Source organism: Panthera uncia, chromosome B4 (assembly GCF_023721935.1).
Source record: "Panthera uncia isolate 11264 chromosome B4, Puncia_PCG_1.0, whole genome shotgun sequence".
In the NCBI taxonomy this organism is placed as follows: domain Eukaryota; kingdom Metazoa; phylum Chordata; class Mammalia; order Carnivora; family Felidae; genus Panthera; species Panthera uncia.
Genome location: NC_064809.1, coordinates 129,779,145 through 129,799,818, shown reverse-complemented (window position 1 = coordinate 129,799,818; position 20,674 = coordinate 129,779,145). Strand labels below are relative to the sequence as shown.

At 42.6% G+C, this 20,674-nt stretch overlaps 2 protein-coding genes across 5 annotated transcripts in view; one reads left to right on the top strand and one right to left on the bottom strand.

The window, feature by feature from the left end:
* The window catches only part of GRAP2 (GRB2 related adaptor protein 2), a 71,559-nt gene extending 52,643 nt beyond the window's left edge, over positions 1-18,916 (bottom strand). Inside the window, exons 1-2 of one of the 2 annotated variants that reach the window (XM_049627568.1) lie at positions 18,792-18,916; positions 13,070-13,210 (exon numbers count right to left, since the gene is read on the bottom strand). The gene's annotated coding sequence lies outside the window, so the exon portion shown is untranslated. Of the gene's footprint in view, positions 1-13,069; positions 13,396-18,791 lie in introns of those variants that run through there. The other variant, XM_049627569.1, reaches the window with a different exon arrangement.
* A 103-nt stretch (positions 18,917-19,019) lies between these two features.
* Positions 19,020-20,674, top strand: part of ENTHD1 (ENTH domain containing 1) — a 115,936-nt gene continuing 114,281 nt past the window's right edge. The window contains exon 1 of one of the 3 annotated variants that reach the window (XM_049627558.1): positions 19,020-19,110. The gene's annotated coding sequence lies outside the window, so the exon portion shown is untranslated. Of the gene's footprint in view, positions 19,111-19,340; positions 19,448-20,674 lie in introns of those variants that run through there. The other 2 variants (XM_049627556.1, XM_049627557.1) reach the window with 2 other exon arrangements.

The following is a 20,674-nucleotide window of genomic DNA, read 5'->3' as shown; positions in this document are numbered from 1 at the left end:
GATGGAGAGTCACAGGAGGATGATGGGAGTGTGGCTTTGGAAATGAGTGATGCAGAAGGTAGAGAGGATAGAGTGCGTGTAGGGTAGCGGTCCATTAGGGGGTGGGTGGTGGTACTTAGCACAGTACTGAACACTCAGCAAGCCCATAGTCAATACCTGTGCCACCACGAGTGGGTGTTGGGTGTGTATCTTGAGCAGTGCTAAGAGCACAACTCAAAAATATAAAATGGTGGCTTTTAGAACACGGGTACCGAATACAATGAATATTCTTTTGTAACATTGAGGAGTGAAAGGGTGGGTCAACCTGGAGGAAGGGAGAAATGCTCATCTCCTTTGATGCCTCTATGTTGTCTCTCGTTCTGCAACATCTCCATCTATGGCGACTTTATAAACTGCCTCTCACATACCGAAGCAGCGCACTTTTGCAACTACTTTGTAGCAGCTAAAACAACCAGGACACCGTGATTGCTGTAATCTAGTTGGAATGAGTCTTACTGACTTTGGGTACATCAACATATCCATTTAGCCTGATGCAAATCAGTTTACTTTTCTACTTAGAGACATGATGTGAAATGAAATTAATCCAGTCGCAGCAAAGTGAGCGAATTCACTTGAACAAATCCCTTTCTGTGGAAAAGAATTTTGTTTTGCAGCTCATTTGAAACAAAATCCACATGGCAGTATAATGCCTTCTCTGGAACTGAACAAATGCATTTATCCCAGTTTTATTCACAGCTAAATTCACATCGGAGCTATTTTATATGATAGCGTACTCTATTGTCCTCAGGTGAGGGTCACAGTGAAAGTATTTGCAGAATACTTTCTGCAGTGGAACTTAGCCTAAGGACTATCACTCCAACTGGACTATGAACTCAGCAAAGAATGACAACTCCTTCGAGAGACAAAAGAGGCTAATGAAAACCAACAAAACCCAACATGTATCTTTTTAGATTCTCTCTTCTTTGCCTTCTATTGTCAAAGGGGCAGTCAGCATGCAGTATACATTTACTAAATACATTTTGGTGGTGACTATCACAAGCAGGCAGGACTCGGAGAGGATTCCAGACAATATCAAAGGGATTAAGAGGTTGGGGAGAGGATCTTAGGGTGCCGTGCTAATGCAGTGGAGATTCTTTACCCTAGAAAAGAGAAGGCTGGGTACGGCCATTCTTGGGTTGTTCAGCATACTGAATGTTAGCACATAGCCACCCTGGTTGGATGAAAGAAGGCCAATTTACAACTCACAAAGGGGATTTGGGCTTAGGAATGGCGAATAAGCTTGACTGAGATGGATTATAAGGTATCAACACAATCTTTAAGACATCTTTCTCTGGAAATTTTACAGTTGAAGAGTAGATAATCTTTCTGAAATGATTTCGGTGTGGTGCAGCAGGGAAATGACCCCAAGGACCTTGTAAGCTCTATTCCAGTTCTTCTCCCATGATTTTTCACCAGCTGGTGTCAGGACCTGGCTTGATTCTTGCCTACTGTTCTCCGTAGCTGGAAGCACTTGACCCCTTCCTGCGAGTCTACCGTACTGTAAACTCAGCACTAAGCCTTTTCTCGGTTGGGAGGGATTTAAGAAGCTCACTGTGGCTGAACGCTTGGCTAACTCTGCCTCAGGTCACCCCCTGCAGCAGCCGGGCTGAGAAGTGTCCCAATTCTAGCGAATAGGACTTTGTCTTGCTCCTAAGTCCCTGTTTTACTGGATTTACCTGAAATCCACTGTATCCTCCCAGGCTAACACCTGAAATCCTTTGTTGTTTTCCAGGCCTAACATCATTTGCGGATCATATCTAGTATCCACTCTAGGACTGAAGCTTTGTGTCTCTCCAACCTCCCCCCAGCTCATCTCTGGTGTCCCGTCTCTGAACCCCATCCCTGTTCCCTAAAGCTGACTGTCTTTGTGCACAGAGCACTGGTGACCATGTGTTCTAGATGTCTCTTTTCACCTGTGGCTGGATCCCCTACTCCCTTCCTCCCATGTCCCTACCATCATCATTCAGGCCACTGCCAGCCTATCTGTTCTCTGGCCGTGTTGTGACATACCACAAAGCTCCATTTTCCCATGGAGTTGTGTAATGTATGGTTGCACATCTGACTCTTTACCTACAAACTATATACCTCCGTAACAGGTTTTCTCAACATTATTACTATTGACATTTGGGACTGGTTAAATCTTTGCTAAGGGGGCCATCCTGTGCAATGTAGGATCCTTAGCAGCATTGCTGGCCTCCACCCACCAGACGCTGGTAGCATCCCCCACCCCAAATTATGACAATGAAAAATGTCTCCAGGAATTGCCAGATGTCCCCGGCAGGGAGGGGATATCAAATAGCTCTCTGTTGACAACCCCTGTTCAACAACAACTCAGAAAGTCAAGAGTGTTTTAAAGCCAGTGATATATACTTTGAGAAATAGTTGGATGTATATAAACTCTTTAAATCTGGTAAAATTTTAATTAACTACTCTAAACTCTTAATCAACACGAAATGCAATTTTACAACTGTATTATGATACAAGACGGATGCTGGGTAAAGTGGGGTGAAAACGCTGTACCGTAGGTCAGTTCTTCTCATATGTTATTGTGCATAAGAATTACCAGGGGAATTTTCTTAAAGTTCAGGTTGCGATTCTGAGGCAGGGTCTGAGACCCTCATTTCTAACAGGCTCTTTCCCCTGGTGTTTGAATAGTTGATAGCAATGCCATAGATCAAAATCACTGGGGAGGGGGAGGGGAGGAGCTCTTTGAATCTTAATGATTACAAGGTCATGAGAGCAACATTAAAATGTGCATTAGAGTGACAGATTAGGAAAATCTGGATGTTCCCTGCACCTTTCTGTAAGAAAAAAAAAAAAAGTGCTCACAAGTGTGAGTTTTGAAATGTAACATTTCGATTAGCTGGAAATTAGACATGTTATACAAATTATTGTGAGTTCTCTGCTTTGGCCGGGAAAGAAAACCTATGATCTGCTAAGCTAGTTTGGTAAGACTTTTAGGGGTTTCCAAAGGTCTGACAGAAACCTAAACTTTAAGGTCTTTGAAGTCCTTATTTTACTAACGGAAGAGGTTGGGGTAAGGATGCAGCTGGGGAGGGGATGGAGAGAGAAGAATCGCTTTAAACCAAGCTTTGTGACCAAACAGATACACCTTATCATGTTTACTCAAATCACAAATAACTGCACTGAAACTGTACTGACATCACAAGATATTACCATGGCCCCAAATCAGACCACTCAGCTACAGGTTGAAAACAGTTGCAATGAATATTACTATAACGGACAGTGGTAAGCATAACCAAATCTCCCAAAAGCTGCTGAGAGCCTGAAATAACATTTTCCTCCTCTCGCATGATATGCCTCTAAGGAACTTGTACTTAGAGTTTTGTAGACAGCGGACTCACTGTTGTACATCCTTGGGAAGGAAATGGCCGTTCACATTTCTTCCCAAGTCAGACAGACTGAGGCTCACTTATCTGTCTAAAGATGTAGATTTGTCCAGGGTTGCAGACAATTCACGGATAGGAAGAAGATAATGAAGTCCTGATCCTTTTTGAGACCTGTTCTGGGGGATCCAACATGAGACTAGCTATGCCAGCAACAAATACCTGCTGGGAGACAGTACTAGTTTGCTAGCTCTAAAATAATTTTTAACTCTTTATTTATTTTGAGAGAGAGAGAGAGCGAGAGCTAGAGCAGGAGCAGGGGAGGGACAGAGAGAGGGAGACTGAGAATCCCAGGCAGGCTCTGCTCTGATAGTGCTGACGCGAGGCTTGATCCCACAAATCGTGCGATCATGACCTGAGCCAAAATCAAGAGTCGGTCACTTAACCAGCGAGCCACCCAGGCGCCCCTGAAATATTTTGATAGGTTGTTATCAATATGACTTAGTACGGTAGAGATAAATGTCTTTGCATTTAAACCTCTGTGCCTAGGTGTGTGTGTGTGTATGTGTTTAATTAATAGCATAAGTAGAGAATAAGGAAGATCTGGCTTAATAGTAACGCATGGGAACTCATGGGTTTTAGTTGACCACAATTTCAGTATGAGTCAGCAGTGTGACACAAATGCCAAAAAGGCTAATACAATCTTGGGCCATGTTAATAGAAATATAAGGTCTAGAGCAGGGGAGGCAATGACTCTGTGGTGTTCTGCATTTGCCAGATGGCTCCTGGGGCGCTCTGTCCCATTCTGGGCACCATGATCTAGGCGGGACCTTCAACTGGAGTCCGTCAGAGGTGGGCACTTAGAATGATGATGGATGTAAAATCTCATCATGGGAGAGGAGTCACAAGAACCAAGGATATCAACGTTTGAAGAAGACGATTTAGGGACATAACTGGAAGTGAGAGAAGAGTGGGCTATCTGGGGAAAGAGCCCGAGGCACGGTTTCTAGTGGCAGAAGTAAAATTTCTGGCTCCTCCAGGAAAAAAAAAAAAAAACCATGAGAGCCTTCTCAACGCTTGTCATTTAATATAAGTAAATGGATAAAATAAATGGATCATCAGCGAAGAAGAGCCAGTTCCTCCCCTGATTTCTGTGAAGGATGCAAGTGTGTGCATACATTTATGCCTCTTCATCAAGCCACCTCCCTCTCCTGCAGGTGCACTTCCTCCAGAAAGCTCTTTCTACAAAGTCCTCCTTGCCCCACTTGCTCTGTTATCTCGTTGGCATGAGTTGGGCCCCGTGGTTTTCATTTGCCCAGTTTCCCTAACAGCTTGTATGTTCCTTAGGGGAAAGGAACCATTTTCTTTTGTTTTTATTACCCTAAATGTTCTTGGTACCTCTGGGTGTCGTGAATTAGGGATTGAGGGGATGTCTGCTGACGGTAGCCCAAAGATGAATTAAAGTAACCAGACAGGTAATTTTTTATAGCATCTATATGACAGAGCATTACAGCTTGTTCTCTTGATGATAATAGCACCTAACTGACCCTTCACTTCATGAAATAATTTGAGCTGACAAAGTTGGCTGAGCAGTAAATCTTACTTTTCCCTACATCTTGCATTTTAATGGACTTTATTTATGTATTCATTTATTTTTTGAGATAGAGAGAGAGATTGCGTGTGCACTTGCGCAGGCAGGGGAGGGGCAGAGGGAGAGGGAGAGAGAGAATGTTAAGCGAGAGAATGCCCAGCACGGAGCCCTACATGAGCTTGATCATGACCTGAGCCTAAATCAAGAGTCAGACGCTTAACCCGGTGAGCCACCCAGGCGGCCCTTTACATCTTGCATTTAAAAATAAAAACTGTGTATCCGTGCTGGAAAAAAACCAAAATGTTCTATCTAAGAGCACCATCTGCCTGGCTCCAGGTCTTAGGAATTGCTCTCCAGCTAGGGCATTTTTTTGACTTTACACTTTCTCCTTCTTTGTTTATTTGGGTATTTCCCAGGTACCAGTGTCACCATCATACAAGACCTAGTTGATGAAGTGAATTAGTAGTCTACTTACCAATACTGGTCTAAGAGATAGAAATGCCATAAAAGGAGTTTGGCTACACAAGAAAGCACCATCTTATGCATTTTATAAATGAGATATTGCATATTCATGTTATGTCAGAGGTAGAGAAGTGCTTTCGGGGTAACAATGCATGTCACTTCGTAAGTGTCCTGTGTAGCAGGTTAAAGAATGGTGTGGTTTCACTCAAGGACAGAGGAGGGGATAGGGCACGGTGGGTCATCCACAAAGCTGAGGAAAGAGCACAGAACATAGGAGCAAAGAGCAGACTGCTCTCATCGCTGGACAGTGTTTCTTCCCACAGTCAATGACCTGACACGCTACTGAGCAAAGTATGTACTTCTCGGTACGAAGGTGCTAGAACTCCATTCGCCAGCCTGAAGGTCATTGAGAAAATTCACAAAACAAAAGGACTGAGCAACAGGGTTCCCGATTTCGTGTCTCTGGCTAGTCATCACAAATAAAGATTTGTGGCAACCTTCCTGATGGTTGAGGTGGCCGGCCCAGCCCTGTGGATAGTACTAGGCTCAGACTAGTCCAAAGGCCTAGGGCAGGGCGGTTCCTGCTACGCGGAGCAGACCTTCGGTTCTCAGGGTCTGTCCGGCAACTGACACAGGGAGCATGAGAATTTTCTGCTTGTTTTAGCTTCCTAGAGAGACTCAGAATTAAGCTGGGACTACATCATGGATTTTGTGTCCTTGGCAGCATATGCGACGGACATTTTTTATAAATCTGAAACAAATGCTAATGCGAATTTGTCCTAATTACGCGGACCCAAAGATTCTCCAGATATCTCCCCAAGTAAAAGGCTCGGTCACGTCCTTTCTACTTGCAGGGTTTCTGTGTGCAGGGTTTCTGTGTTCAGCGCTGCAGGCCTCTCACGGGTCTCCGATTTCCAAGCACATTTCAGGGACGTTAAAGGAAATAACTCTTAATAATGAAAAATCAGATGGAAGGTTTAGGTCTTTCAAGAGGAATAACCTTTATAGAAGGATAAGGTTTATCAGCCCCAAATAAGTCCATCGTCATTATTTATTTCCATATTATACTCGGAACTAACCAAGAGGGATAATAAATAATCGTGGTATGTCTGTCTGAGGCAGAGCACAGAGAGCAAACCCGCTGCGAGGCAGTCAGCCCCGCAGGGAAATGAAGCAACCAGCCGAACAATGAGCAAGCAGCCCACAAAAACACTATTATGTTTATAGCTTCTAACGGGATTTGATATTGCAAAGGGACCCATCATGACCTGGACACCAGCTTGTGTGACCTCCAGAGAAGGATGAAAGGTCTTGCCATCTATGGCAGAAAAGGTCATTTCCCTCTGTTCTCAGACCCAGGGGGGTCAAGTAGTTTGCAACAGAACCAAAAAGGCTTTGGAGCACATGGTCTAACCTCTCACTTGATCGCGAAGGAAACTGAGGCCCAGAGAGATTATGAGGCCTTGTTTAGAGTCATGCAGGTAGTTTCTAGGAGAGCCAGCATTCAGATCTCCAGAAGCCCATCAAGGGTTCCTGTGTCCCCAGAATGCTGTGCCCGGACCGGTGTCGTACAAGGAGCCATGCGTACCCACTTCACAGCCTTGGTCTTAAGTCTTGGCGGATGTTAGCAAAATGACCTTGAGAGAGTCACTTAAATTCTAGAGCGTTGCTTTTCCCACACTGCAACACTGGAGGTAAAATATGTGGTGTGTCTACCTCAAAGATCAAATGAAATAATGTGTGCACACTCTTTTGAATGACTTTATAGGGCTCAGGTTAAAATAACTTCAGATAAAGGAAAATTTTCTTGTCGAGGATGTATGTGTAGACTCCAGGGGAATTCATGAAACACTAGAAATTCTGTATAAAGTTGCACATGGATGAGTGCTAGATACCCCCCCCCCTTTTTTTTAATCTCCCTGAGGAGTTTCTATGGCTTCCATCAGTTTCTAAATGTGTGGCTAACACTCTCTTCCGACCCCTACCTTACCACTGCCAGTAAGAATCTATGTGCTATGGATATCAACATATTTATGATCAACTTCAAAGCTTGACGTATTAAAACTTGACCGTATTCATGTATTTAATGTATGGCTGAGATTTTCCTGCTGGCCTTGGAGATTCCATAATCCGTATTTTTAGAACATAAATCTATTCAGGGGAGGAAAGCTAATCTGACCTCACATTTTGCTCCATAAAAGACGGGAAACCTATGGCCTATAAAATGACGAATAGAAATTTTTTTAAATTGATTAACTTATTTTGAGAGAGAGAGAAAGAGAGAGAAAGAGAGAGTGTATACAAGTGGGGGAGGGGCAGAGAGAAGGTGAGACAGAATCCCAGGCAGGCGGAGCACCATCAGCACAGAGCCCGATGTGGGGCTCGAACTTGGGAACTGTGAGATCATGACCTGAGCTGAGATCAAGAGATGGACATTTAACCCACTCAGCTACCCAGTCTCCCCAGTGAATAGAAATTGCAAATGACCAATCAACCAGGGACTTTGTTGGGTTTTTTTTCCCTACTTGTGTACCTCCCTCGTAATATTTCCTGGTTATCTGAAAGAGATTTCTTTAAAGCCATATTTAACAAGTGAACTATCTACTTATTATTTACTGAGTTCCTACTGAGTTCTCAGCAGTTTGCTTCCAGTATTTTCCCATAAAGCACTAGACAAAAGACACAAATCATAAACCCTTTGTAGGCTGCCGCATTACGCCCGTAGTTCTGGAAGGCTGAGCGGCGTGGAGAAAAACAAATGAAAAAGTATTATTCATGACCAATTGATCAATTAGGCTGCTTTTCATTAAAAAACATAAAAAGGCAGAACCAATTTAGCAATGACTGTGTTCGAAGTGCATAAAAACATTATTAATGTTGGATTTTTTTTTCTCATTTATTCTTAGTTCTCTTTAGAAAATTACACTTGAGAGCTTTCTGTAGGGCAATTGAGGGAGTGGAGAAGACAGTACTGGAACCCTTTTGTAATGCTGATGAAGGTGCAGGGACGGACACTGGTTTTAAGGCCTTTTCTGCATACAGTTCTTTGTTTCAGAAGCAGAGACTGCCTTCTGGAATATCTGAGAGTATGAGATACCTGACCAGGGAAGTTACCTACTTGTAAGACACATCCATCATCCCATAAAGAAATCCAGTGGGAGCTTTTATAAATTTGACAATGGGTATCCTCCTGTGTTTTAGTGGTAAAATCTTATACGGTACAGAAATGTGGAAAATGAGAGGGAGTTTTTTCCCCTCTTGACTATATCAAAATACCATCTCCTGCCCCAGGGCTCTGCGGACTCATAACTTCCCTCTCGTATTATTCCTTTCTGTTTGCTTCCCTCCTATTCCTTCATGGTTCTATATTTTTCAGTTCCTAGTGACATCTTTTGTTGAAAGTTTCTCATACAGAGCCTTAAGCTATGTAAATGAAATAAGTATCCTCATCTATGCTTAATGTACTGTTATCATTCAGATGAACAAAACCTAAAATACATCTTGGCTCCCAGATTTTCGGTTACTTACAAGAACTTAAAACGTGGGTGGTGGTGGCGTGAGGTCCTGTTACTGATTCCCATTTGGTTCCATTTGTGTCTCTTCTCATTAAATGGGCCTGTCTTCAGAAAGACACCATTTTAGGGACTTCACATGTATAATTTACAGTTGCTCCTTGAACAGTGTGCAGGTTGGGACACAATCGAAAATCTGTGTATAACTTTTAGGGGCACCTGGGTGGCTCAGTTGGTTGAACGTCCAACTCTTGATTTCGGCTCAGGTCACGATCTCACAGTTCATGGGTTCGAGCCCCACGTTGGGCTCTGCGCTGATAGTGTGGAGCCTGCTTGGAAATTGTCTCTCTCCCTTTCTCTCTCTGCCCCTGCCCCGCTTGTGTGCACTCTCTCTTAAACATTAAAAAAAAGAAAAAAAAGAAAAAAAAAGAAAAAAAAAGAAAATCTGTATTTAACTTTTGACTCCCCCCAAACATAACTACTGATAGACTACTGTTGACCAGCAGCCCAGCCAATAACATGAACACTCGATTACACCAACTTTGCTTGTTCTATGTATCATACACTGTCTTCCTACCATGAAGTAAGCTAGAGAGAAGAAAATGTTATTAAGAAAATCATAAGGAAAAGAAAATACATGTACAGTCCTGTACTGTAGTTATGGAAGAAAATCCAAGTGTAAGTGGACCCGTGCAGTCAAATCTATGTTGTTCAAGAGTCAACTATATTTAGTTTCCAAAACAATGCGATGAGATAGGTACCGTTATTACTCTCATTTTGTGACTTAAGAAACGAAGGCACAGAAAGACTAGCTTGTCCCACCTGGCCCAGGTAGTACCTGGAGGACTGGCCCCAAACCCACAGCAAGCACCCAGTAAATGTTCCTTATTATTGTTGTTGTAGTTGTTAGTGCCTGAATGTATGTATTCAATAATACCTGCTATTGTTGCTAAAAATGACGAATTTGTGTGTCTAATCCTTCTTCGAAGTGTACAAAACATGGATACGATCCCTCAGTGGAAGAGTCGGTTTTGTCAAGGATTATCATCTAATGCCATCAGGTGAAGTTTGTTGGGAACTAAGGTGCTACCCCAGCACCAACGGTCACCTCCTCAGGTAACTCGTTAATTGCAAAGGTGGAGAAAGTACCTTTACAACGAGAGCTCCCTGGAGTGAGGTCGCTACCTTGAGCCATAATCAAACTGAGAATCCCAAATAGACGGACAACCTGGCACTATGTGCCTCCTGATGAGATGTGATATGGAGCAGCCTGTAAAAAACGCTTACTCGAAATCTAATCAATGTGTTAGTCAAAGCTTGGAGTTTACAGGAAATACAGGGGGCAGAGGAGTAAATTAAATGACACCATGAGGGAACAACAAATCCAGAACATGGGGCATTCTACAAGATAACTGGTCTAACTCTTCAAAAAAATCCAGTTATTAAACAAGAAGACGTAAAGGCCAATTGCAAAATGTGCTTTTCTTTATAAAAATTAGATCCTACTTTGTTTTTAAAGGTACAGAAGGTGTTTGGAGATCAGATGGTGAAGGTTAGATATGGTCTAAATATTAAATGATATTAAGGAATTAGAGTTCATCTTCTAGGTATAATGTTAGTATTGTGGTTATATAGGAGAATGTTCCTATTCTTAGATGTGTACCCAATTATTGAGGAGTGAAGTGTCATTTTGTCTGCAACTTACAAGTACTTCAGAAAGAAATCCAAAAGGATGGAACACATATGGTAAAAAGATAGCAGTTGGTGAGCCTAGCAGGCGAGTCTAGAGGTATTCGTTATACTAATACTTCGACTTTTCTTTATGTTTGGACAATTTCCCTCACTTTCTTCATAAAATGTCTTACATCGTCTTTGGAGAGCATATAAGACTTTTATCTTCCTGTACTTAGTAATAATTTCTTTTCATTCTCTATAATGTTTGTCAGTGAATGCATATTTAAAAAGAAAAGTGTTTTTAAAAATTGCTGACTGTCTATTGGCTCAAGCTTCTTGAAACCTAATATTAACATTGTTGAAGAGAGCTCAGTGCCTAATACAGGGTCTTAATATATAGCAAATGCCCAATACATGTTTGTAATGCTTACTTGTTAAATTTATTTTGTTCCTGAGAATTTTAAAGTGGCAGGCGAAAGAAAGAAAGGAAGAAAGAAAGAAAGAAAGAAAGAGAGAAAGATGGAGACACATGAGGCTGTGTTGATCCTTTACAGATCAAGATATGCTTTAGCAAATACTCAAAATGGACAAAATGGGGGCCAATCAACCCCATCTTTTGATTCAAATAACTTAGGTCTCAAAGATTCTTGACCAAATTTTGAATTTGTTTTATGAATGTATGAAAATGAAGAGTCTATCCCTAGGATGAATCCAGCAGCAACTAACTGTTACTTGTTTAAGAATTGGTATTATTCTCTGAGAATCACGCAATTTGTGGGAATCGAGATCAACTTCACCTCTTCCAGAAGGCAGCGGTTCTAAAGGAGATGGTTTCAGGCAGTAAGGGATATATATTTTATATAAAAGTGGAAAGACAATGACCAAGTTTCAAAGAAATAATCCATAATGATATAATTTTGCATTTTCATAGTGCCTTTTTCCCAAGGCACTTAACATCTGTGCGAACTCATTTATTCTTATAGTATCCCAATGAAGTAGGCTCTATGAAGAGCAACTGAATTAGACTTATGAAAGGAATTTCATCAGGACCGAAGATGCAGAAGATATTCAGAAGAATATCATATAAGCAATGGAGGTATTACTCATATTGATATTGAGCAAATTGATAGCCTCCCTCCCCTCTGTGTCAGTAAAGTCATTTTAAAAAAGAACCTATCACAATTTAGGGAAAATAAGATTCCTGTTTACTACATGAGAGACACTCCAAGTCCAGTCTAAAAAGGTAGTTTTATTCAATGACACAGGCCTCTGTCTACAAAAAACAAAGTTCTCGAAAAGAGTCCAAATAATCATTTTTCAAACTTGAAATCTAAATGCACTTAGATGGCTCTAGATTTACATGGTGTTCTTTGTTTACCAGTGGATCCTTTTGTAAAGAGGTTTGCTTTAATATTATGTTATAAACATGAAGTTTTATAGACAATATTGGGTCTACTTATAAGCAGAATCTACTTATATTAAATGTTCTTTCTGAAACCAAAAATAACAAACAAAAAGGTGACCCAACTAAAGAACGAATCAGTCGATGATAAATGCAGTTGTGTAGAACAAAAGATGCTTCGGCCTGAGGATTCCCACCCTCAGACGACATAACATGAGCACATGCAATCTTTTCCATTGGATTTTTAGACCCTAAACGTTTCCCTCTTAATTTATCTGGGGATGTGTGTTTTCAGTACCGTGCAGATGAAGTTACACATACACTGGTAACAAGGCCTCATTCCAGGCACGTAAACACGGTATTTTTAAGTTAGGGGAATCCTTGGTGGGTATACTCAACCCTCATATTCAGGAGCAGTTGGGACAGAGAGCATAAAGGAGTTTGTCTTCAGACTCGATGCCTGAACTGGACACCATCCTAAGGACATGGCGCTAGTTATCAATAAAGAGACAAAGATTGACGATATTCTCTCAAAACCTATTTCATTGTAAAGTTTTCTCTTTGTAAAGAAATCCAAAGTGGTGTTCTTTGTAAAGGGAAGATAAATATTAAGAGAAATAGAAATGTAAGTAAGACAGCAATCCTGGCCCCATCGTGCCAACGTTCACTCATTTCTGTGCAGCCCGTCATCCCCACCTTCAACAGGGATTGAATGCTGACTGTGGAAAGGGAGGATTTCACCTCTGTAATGGGTCTCAAGTCTCTCCCTGGGGTGGCTCAGAAGCCAATTAGTGGAGAATTTTGTGTGCTGGGCTAGGTAAGGAACAAGTTCCTTTGCTGGAAATTGAACCCCATCACCACAAGCATTGAGAAGGCCAAAGATTCACAGACCTTTGCTGATGGACCACAATGTGAAAAAGCGATATTTAGAGAGCCCATGGGATTCATTTTAATTCAATTTGACTCACAGAGAATATGCTGCAAATTGTAAAACTGTTCAAGATCTCTAGAGTATATGGCCCGGTGTTGTATAATGACATACCTTTTTGAAGAGAAGAGGTTGAGTCTATGTCTTGGCTTTGACACCAAGTTAATTGAATCCTCTCTTGCAAGAAGGAAGGTGAAGTCTCACGTCAAAATTACTGCATGTCAGAGTACAGGTCCACCTTGTGTCTTCCAAGGACTGCATTAAAACAGGGTACAAGCTCACAGATCCATTAATAGTGTTTCCTTCTCTGCCTTATTTCTTACTCCCTCCTCCAAACTACCCCCCGTTAGCCCTGTAGTCTGTAGGCAAACCACACAGGAACTAGCAGATACAAGGGCTACAGAGAGTTGGGCGTGAGCCTTAGATTATGCGGTTTTGTTTTCTTGCTGCCAGAGTTGAACTAAAATGCAGGAGGTTCTCTGAAACACTTTTGCTTCTTTTTGCTTGGTTTCAATTTTAACAATTTCCCCCCCGAACAATTATGTTCACATAAGAAAATCTCTAATCCTAGAGATGATCCATCAGCAAAGCTGCTGCCGCTCTGAAGGAAAGCTCCCATTTCCTCTTAGTACATTGAAGAATCCAGAGAAAAATTAGGACTTCTTCGGGGAACTTATTTAATATCACCCTGGGATCACTCACAAAGTTAAAATCCCAGCGAAAAATGCTTTCTTAGTACACTCAGCCCATAATATTATTCTTAGTCCGTAACATTACCCTTAATGGGGGGAAAAAAAGAAAGAAAGAAAGAAAGAAAAAGAAGCAGCAGTTTTGAGCCAGGATTAGTTCTAACCCCAGTTTTGCCAGTCAGGCACGAGCTGGGACTGGTTACTTAGATTTTTGAGATTTCCCTTTCTCCTGAGTTGGTTGGGCTAAAGGACTCCTAGGATTTAAAGATTTTTCACTGACCTAAGGTTGTTGTCACCTTTAGCTTCCTTTGTTCTAACCTTAAAATTTGTAAAAAAAAAAAAAAACAACCAACCAAACAAAAAACAACGCCCCCCCCCCCAGTAGGTTCCCATACCAAGTGCAGCCTGTGAAGGCCTCTTCCTCTCTTTGCTCTTGCTAGAAAATGGATTGCCAACGCTGCATCTTTGCACAAAATAAGAGACGTTGCTACTTGCTACGTGATACCAGTCAGAGTTTAGGGACTAGGCCCAAGAGAAAGAGGGAAATGTTGGCTCACAGGCTCTTCCTAGCATTAATTCCTTGAAGGCTAAGAAGGAGGGAATCATATAAGACTCAGTTTGGGGGCACCTGGGTGGCTCAGTTGGTTGAGCATCCGACTTTGGCTCAGGTCATGATCTCAAGCCCCACGTTCTTTGAGTTTGTCAAGCCCCATGTCAGGCTCTGCGCTGACAGCTCAGAGCCTGGAGCCTGCTTCAGACGCTGTCTCCCTCTCTCTCTGCCCCTCTCTGCTCATACTCTGTCTCTCTCCCCAAAATAAAAATAAGTATAAAAAAATAATAAGAAAAATAAGACTCAGTTTGGAGTTCTAAAATTTAGACTCACGCTACATTATGAGATGATATCCTTTTTTAACTTTTTGCCCCCTTGTACCTAAATCTTGTTTGAAATTTCCTTTTTTTGGGAGGGGGAGTTCTCCTTGGTTATAATTGCTCAGCAATTTTATTGAAATGGAAAAGAAGAATCTGGTTTGGAATCATCAGCATATTTTGGTCACAGTAGGTGCTCAATAAATATTTATTGAATGAGTTAAAGGAGGTCATTGGCTATTCCCAACTCCTTAATCCAGGATTTTTTTTTGTTAATGCAAGCTTGTTAAATAACGCAAGTTGTGTCTGATCAGAGTTCCCACTATTTCCACAGGTTATTAAGATAGAATTTTAAAGGTAACAGCAGGTCATGGACTTTAGAACAATAAACATCTCAACGTTGGCCTTAGTGTTATTCAGACTGCATGGTCTAAGGACCTTTTTGGATTCCATCATTATACCCAGTAGCTTCATAGCCAGTTTTCAGACACTGAAATCCTCTGGTCACAGTCCTATCCCAAGTCAGTGGTTTCGAAGTTGTTGAACAGTGAGAGTGGGAAGGAAGGAGAAAAGACAAGTGGATAGACAAGTGGATACTGTAGGAAGTATCAGGGTGTTTTCAGCTTGCACTGTAATGAGGAAGCTGCTTTTCCACAGGGTACTACCCTCGGGGAGCAGAATAGAACCCTTTCCCTTACAAGTGTGGGACGGAATGCAGAACAGGAAAATCTCAAAAAAAGAGAAGTTATTTCAATAGTAAGTAATGATCAACAGACATGTTATAGAGCATATTGACAGGAGAGTGAGGCCACTCTACTGATCTATTTCATGGATGCTCTGTAATCGAGCAAGTGCAAAGGCAGAAGCTAAGAATAAAGACTCTAATGCGAGAATGCTGGCACAATCCTGGGACACTCCGAAAATATCAGCAAAATTGGGAGGATTCAAGAATATGTGAAATCTGGACTTCTCCATAATAGAGAAATTTTCTTTTAAAACCATACTCATTTAAAAAGTTTCAGCAGTTCCTTTTGAGGGGTCATTGTTAATATCAGAATTTCTTGTACATAATTATGTTTAACTTACCTTTATGGTAAAGGGTGTACTTCTCATTCAGTAGTACAGATTCAGACATTCTCTTTCCATTCATTCAGTAAATAAAATTTGAATACCCACTCTGCATTAGGCCTGTTCTAAGTGCTGGGAATATAGCAGGGAACCAAACATAGTCCTTGCCCTCCTGGATCTTACCTTCTGGCAGCCAGAGAAATAATTACATATATCAGATGGTTGTACTACTATAGAGAATCATAAAATGAGGCAAGGGTTGGAGAGAGTGTAGCTGACGTTGGGGGGGCGGGGGTTGCAATTTTATTGGGAGATCAAAGGACGTTTGAGCTAAGTCCAGAACAAAGTGAGGGAGCCAGGCTGATGGCTCTCTGGGGAAATAGCTTTTGCAGGTACAGGGACCGGCAAGTGCAACGCCTTATGGTGGGAGCGAGCTTGATACAATGAGTGAGGAGGAGAGGAGTCAGGATGGAGGTGAGAGAGAGAGCAGGGGCCGGAACACATAGGACCTTGCTGGTCGTGGTTTTATTCTGAGTCAAACAGGAGCCGATGGAAGATTTTGAACTGGGGAGTTACATGATCTCGCTTGGGTTTTAGGCTTTAGAAGCATCACTCTGATTGTTGTGTTGAGATTAAATCATAAGGGAGCAAGAGGAGAAGCAGGGAGACCAGTTAGGAAGCTACTGCAAAAGTCCTGGCTAGAGAAGTCAGCAACTTAGGACAGGTGGTAGAGAGTGGAGGTGGTGGGAAATGTGTGAATTCTGAATATACAGGGTGACCACAAAGTCTGGAAACATCAATATTATTACTTTCCTGTGAATTACACTGTGGCATCGATGAACCATTTATCACCTACTAACCTCATATTACCCAGACTTGGTGGCCACCCTGCATTTAACGGTGAGCTGATGATAAGATGTGAAGTCTGGGCGACAAAGAGGGGTGTCAATGATGACTCCAAGGTTCATGGCCTGAGAAGTGAGAAGCAAGGATGTGTCATCACTGAGATGGGGGAACAAGCTTGGAAGATCCAAAGTTTGGTTTTGGACATATTAAGTTTGAGATGTCTATGAGAAAGACCAGTGGGGATGTCAAGATAGATATGAGTCTGGAGGTAAGGAGAGGTTAGTGCTGGAGATACAAACTTGAGAGTTGTTGAGAGAGATGGAATGTATTTAAATTTATGAAACTGGATAAAGCCACCCAGGGAATGGATATTGATAGAGAACAGACCCCTTCAAAGTTGAGAGGTCAGAGAAATGAGAAGGAACCAGCCAAGGAGATGACAAGCAACGAGATCCTAGAAACCAAGCGAAGAGAACTGTTCACTTTTACAAAACTCCAAGTTCAGGGGGGAAAAAACCACACCAAGTCATAATTGTAAAACCGTGTATTTGGTGAGCTACAGTATTGCACCTAAATTATGGTGCCCCCAAATGGAAGAAAGCAGAGAAGGGCCTCTCACATTATGTCACTTTAATGAAGTTAATTCCACTAGGTAGAGAACACTTTACAGTTTTGCTGAGCCTAATCAACTCCCTTTCAAAGACATCCGAAGATCCATTCCAAAAGGAGGAAATGAATGGGTTTGAAAAGGAAAAACTGGGATCCAACCTTTTCAAACTGCAACAGGTAGACTTGTGACTGAGAATGTCAATGGAGGGACGCCTGGCTAGCTCAGTCAGTGGAGCATGTGGCTCTTGATCTCAGGATTGTGAGTTCGAGCCCCACATTGGGTGTAGAGATTACTTGAAAATAATATTAAAAAAAAAAAAAAAGAGGGGCGCCTGGGTGGCTAGGTCAGTAGCCGTCTGACTTCAGCTCTGGTCATGATCTCGCGGCTCGTGAGTTCGAGCCCCACATCGGGCTCTGTGCTGACAGCTCAGAGCCTGGATGGAGACTGCTTCGGATTCTGTGTCTCCCTCTCTCTGCTCCTCCCTCACTCATACTGTCTCTCTCTCTCAAAAATAAATAAACATTAAAAAAAAAAAAAAGAATGTCAATAGAGCTCAACATCAAAGACCAAAAATTGGTCCTTGGGGTAGAGGAAAGGGCATAGATTGGACACTGAAAATTTGGGTCAAGTTCCAGCCAAACAGCTTGCTAGTTGAATATCTCTGGGCCAATTTGTGTAACCTATTTGTTCCTTCCAACTCAGCTCAAGTTCACCTCTTCCAGGAAGACTTCTCTAATTATGTAGATTTAGACAAATCCTCTTTTTACTCCCCAAACATTTTTATCACAGCAACTTATTATAATTGCTAATTTATTTTTGTCTTTTTAATTAGACTATTACTTCTTTGTATTCCCGTAGCTCAACATCGTGCCTGGCCCTTAGCAGGTGCTCAATAATGTAGAATGAATGCATGTTCCCCAAACTCAACTTCCTCATTTGTAAAATGGAATAATTATACCTACTTTTCAGAGTTCCTTTGAAGTTTACATAAGATATGCCTAGAAAAAAATCTTCATAAACTATCACTCACTATATAAAATACTTGCTGTCTGTCCCCCACTGTTTTATAGAATAACAGCTTAGCATGGCATTCAAGGCCCTGAACAATCTGTTTCTAGGCTACCTTTTTAATTTCCCTCTGGCTACTATCCTCACTCCTCTAAATGATAGCCAGCTAAGCAATATTATAAACACACCAGCTTCTTTCATATCTCCTGCCATTTTATATTATAATTACCTACCTACGTGTCAGTACTGATCGTGAGATCTGTTAAAATAATAATTATGATTGAAGTCGTAGGAGCTAAAAACAAAGTTACTTTCATCTGTGAAGAATTTTGCTATTGTCTAAGTCTATTCCCTCCATCCTGGCGGAATATCGGCATAGTCTTTGAAAACATGGGCTTGATTATATTTTCAATGCCTACCAGGTAGGATCACCTAGCAGTATGGACAAGGTCTTTCATGACCTGACTTTCCACTGCCGTTTCATCTACCTTTGCTGTTCCACAAATAGCCTTTGAGAAGCCACAGGAACTGCAGGACTTGCAGTCTGACCAAGATAATAGGCTCTCTCAGCTTTCAAGTCTTTACACATGATGTGTCCTTTGCCTCTAATGGGCTCCTCCACTTTGTCTATCCAGTGAACTCCCTGTCATCCTTTAAGACTCTGATGCAAAGCTTTCCGTGAAACCTGCCCTTAAATACGCCTTGGCAGAATTAGATGCTCTCTCCTCTCTTATTACCAGATACATACCTTGTCACAATCCTCTGTGACGGTGCCTGTCACCTCCACTAGTCTGTAAACTCAGGCAGCATTGGACTCATTCTTCCTCTCTGGGTCCTTACGTCCTTACAGCTTAGCGGGATCCCTGGCACGCAGTGGGCGCTCCGTGAAGATCGGGTGAATATTTCAACGACTGCGCGTCAGCGGTACCCGAAGCCCTCACTGGAGGCACTCTGTCACTGCCCATCACACACACTGCTCTTTTCATCCCTGGAAAACTACCATTATTACACTCCTTTGAGGTGGAGATCAGCTGTGGGTGCCGGATCCAGTCAGTTAAAATACATCAGTAACACAAATTGTAAAAACTTCTCTTTGAAAGAAAGGAGGAATAGGGCAGCATCATAGCCCCGTAGGTTGTTAAGTGAAGACATTTGCCTTCATCCCACTTGATAGCCCCAAGTTGGATCATTTTAACCCCTCCCGTCCCTTTTGCTGGACGCCCTGGGAGCAGCAGGCACCAGACCTCCCACAAGCCGGAAGTGAGGGGCCGGAAGTGAGGAAGCGGAAGTGGGGAAAGGCATGGGCGCTGGCGCCCGGCTGCAGGAGGCGATCAGCCTGGGAGCGAGGGGCTTGAATTTGAGCAGAAGTAGGCCCCGACGCTGGTGGCTGGATCTTCCCCTCAGGTAGTGGATTCTTGTTTGTGTGTGCAGGCGGGCACGGAGGGGCTGCTCCCTGCCTCCTGTCCCAGGCCGGTGCCGTCGCTGTGCGGGTGCGGGCGCGGGCGCTAGGGGGCCGAGGCCACCATGCTTTGCGTGAGGGAAGGCCCCCGCTGTGTGACGCCATCATGTCACACCCTTCTTCTAGAAGCTTCTGTGCGGCCCAACCTTCCCCTCCAAGTAAACTGCGGGCTCGCCGACGGCAGTCAGTGGGCTGGTTCAGCCGTGTGACTCCATGTGACTTAGGGCCTGCGTCGCACGCAGTGGTCGTTCTGAAGTGGTTGTTGAATGAATGAAGAAATGGATGCCAAGGAAAGACCCCGTCTACAGGAAGTTGATTCTCTCTCAGCCTTCACCCTTCATGTTCAGAATTCTTTCTGGAGCATCTCATTTCTTCTTCTCGACAGTTCTTTCTGTGTGGTGATTATTCTTTATGCTGCAGATGAGGGAACAGGGGCTCAGAGAAGTTGTTGAGCCTTGATTAGGGAATGGCAGAGCAGGACCTCAAATCCAGGCCTTTGGAATCCTAATTAATGAGATGAGATATGCGAGGCGTGAGTACATTGTGAGCATTCGAAAACGAGTAGCCCTTTATTCCGGGAGGGGTCTGTGTCTTGTGCATCTTCCCCCCGTTTCTTAGAATGGAGTCTGCTACGTGGTAAACTAGAAAGCTAACAGTTGATTGAATTAATGAACATACAGGAGGGCTCCAAAAAGTTGGTTTCTCTGCCTCTTGCCGTATTCTTCCCATCGAAACGGTAACACCTCCTAATGCCATCTTGGTATTCTCTGTAGTCACTCACCCATGACAGTCTTGTCCAGAACTTTTTTTTTTCTCCTGGGTAAACTTAAGTCTATAGGCAGAACCTATAGCACTCTCTTCGTAGCACTACCCTAAATGGATCTTTCCAGATGCCGCTTGCACTCGGCCTCTTCGATGCTGCCCTTGTTATTGTCCTAGGTCGTCGGGTATAGTCCCTTTCGGCTTCTCAATCCCTTGTTCTTGATTCTGACACCCAAAGAGTTTTGAAGACCAGTTTTTCCCTCAACTCATTTGGCCGCAAGACCTGAATTGAAGCGAGCCATTTGTCTTTATTTATTCCAAATACGAACAAGTTTTTGCAGTCATGTTAATGTTTGTTCCGAGCGCGCCCCCCCCCCACCTTACTGTGGTTATCATGTGACTTATGGTAG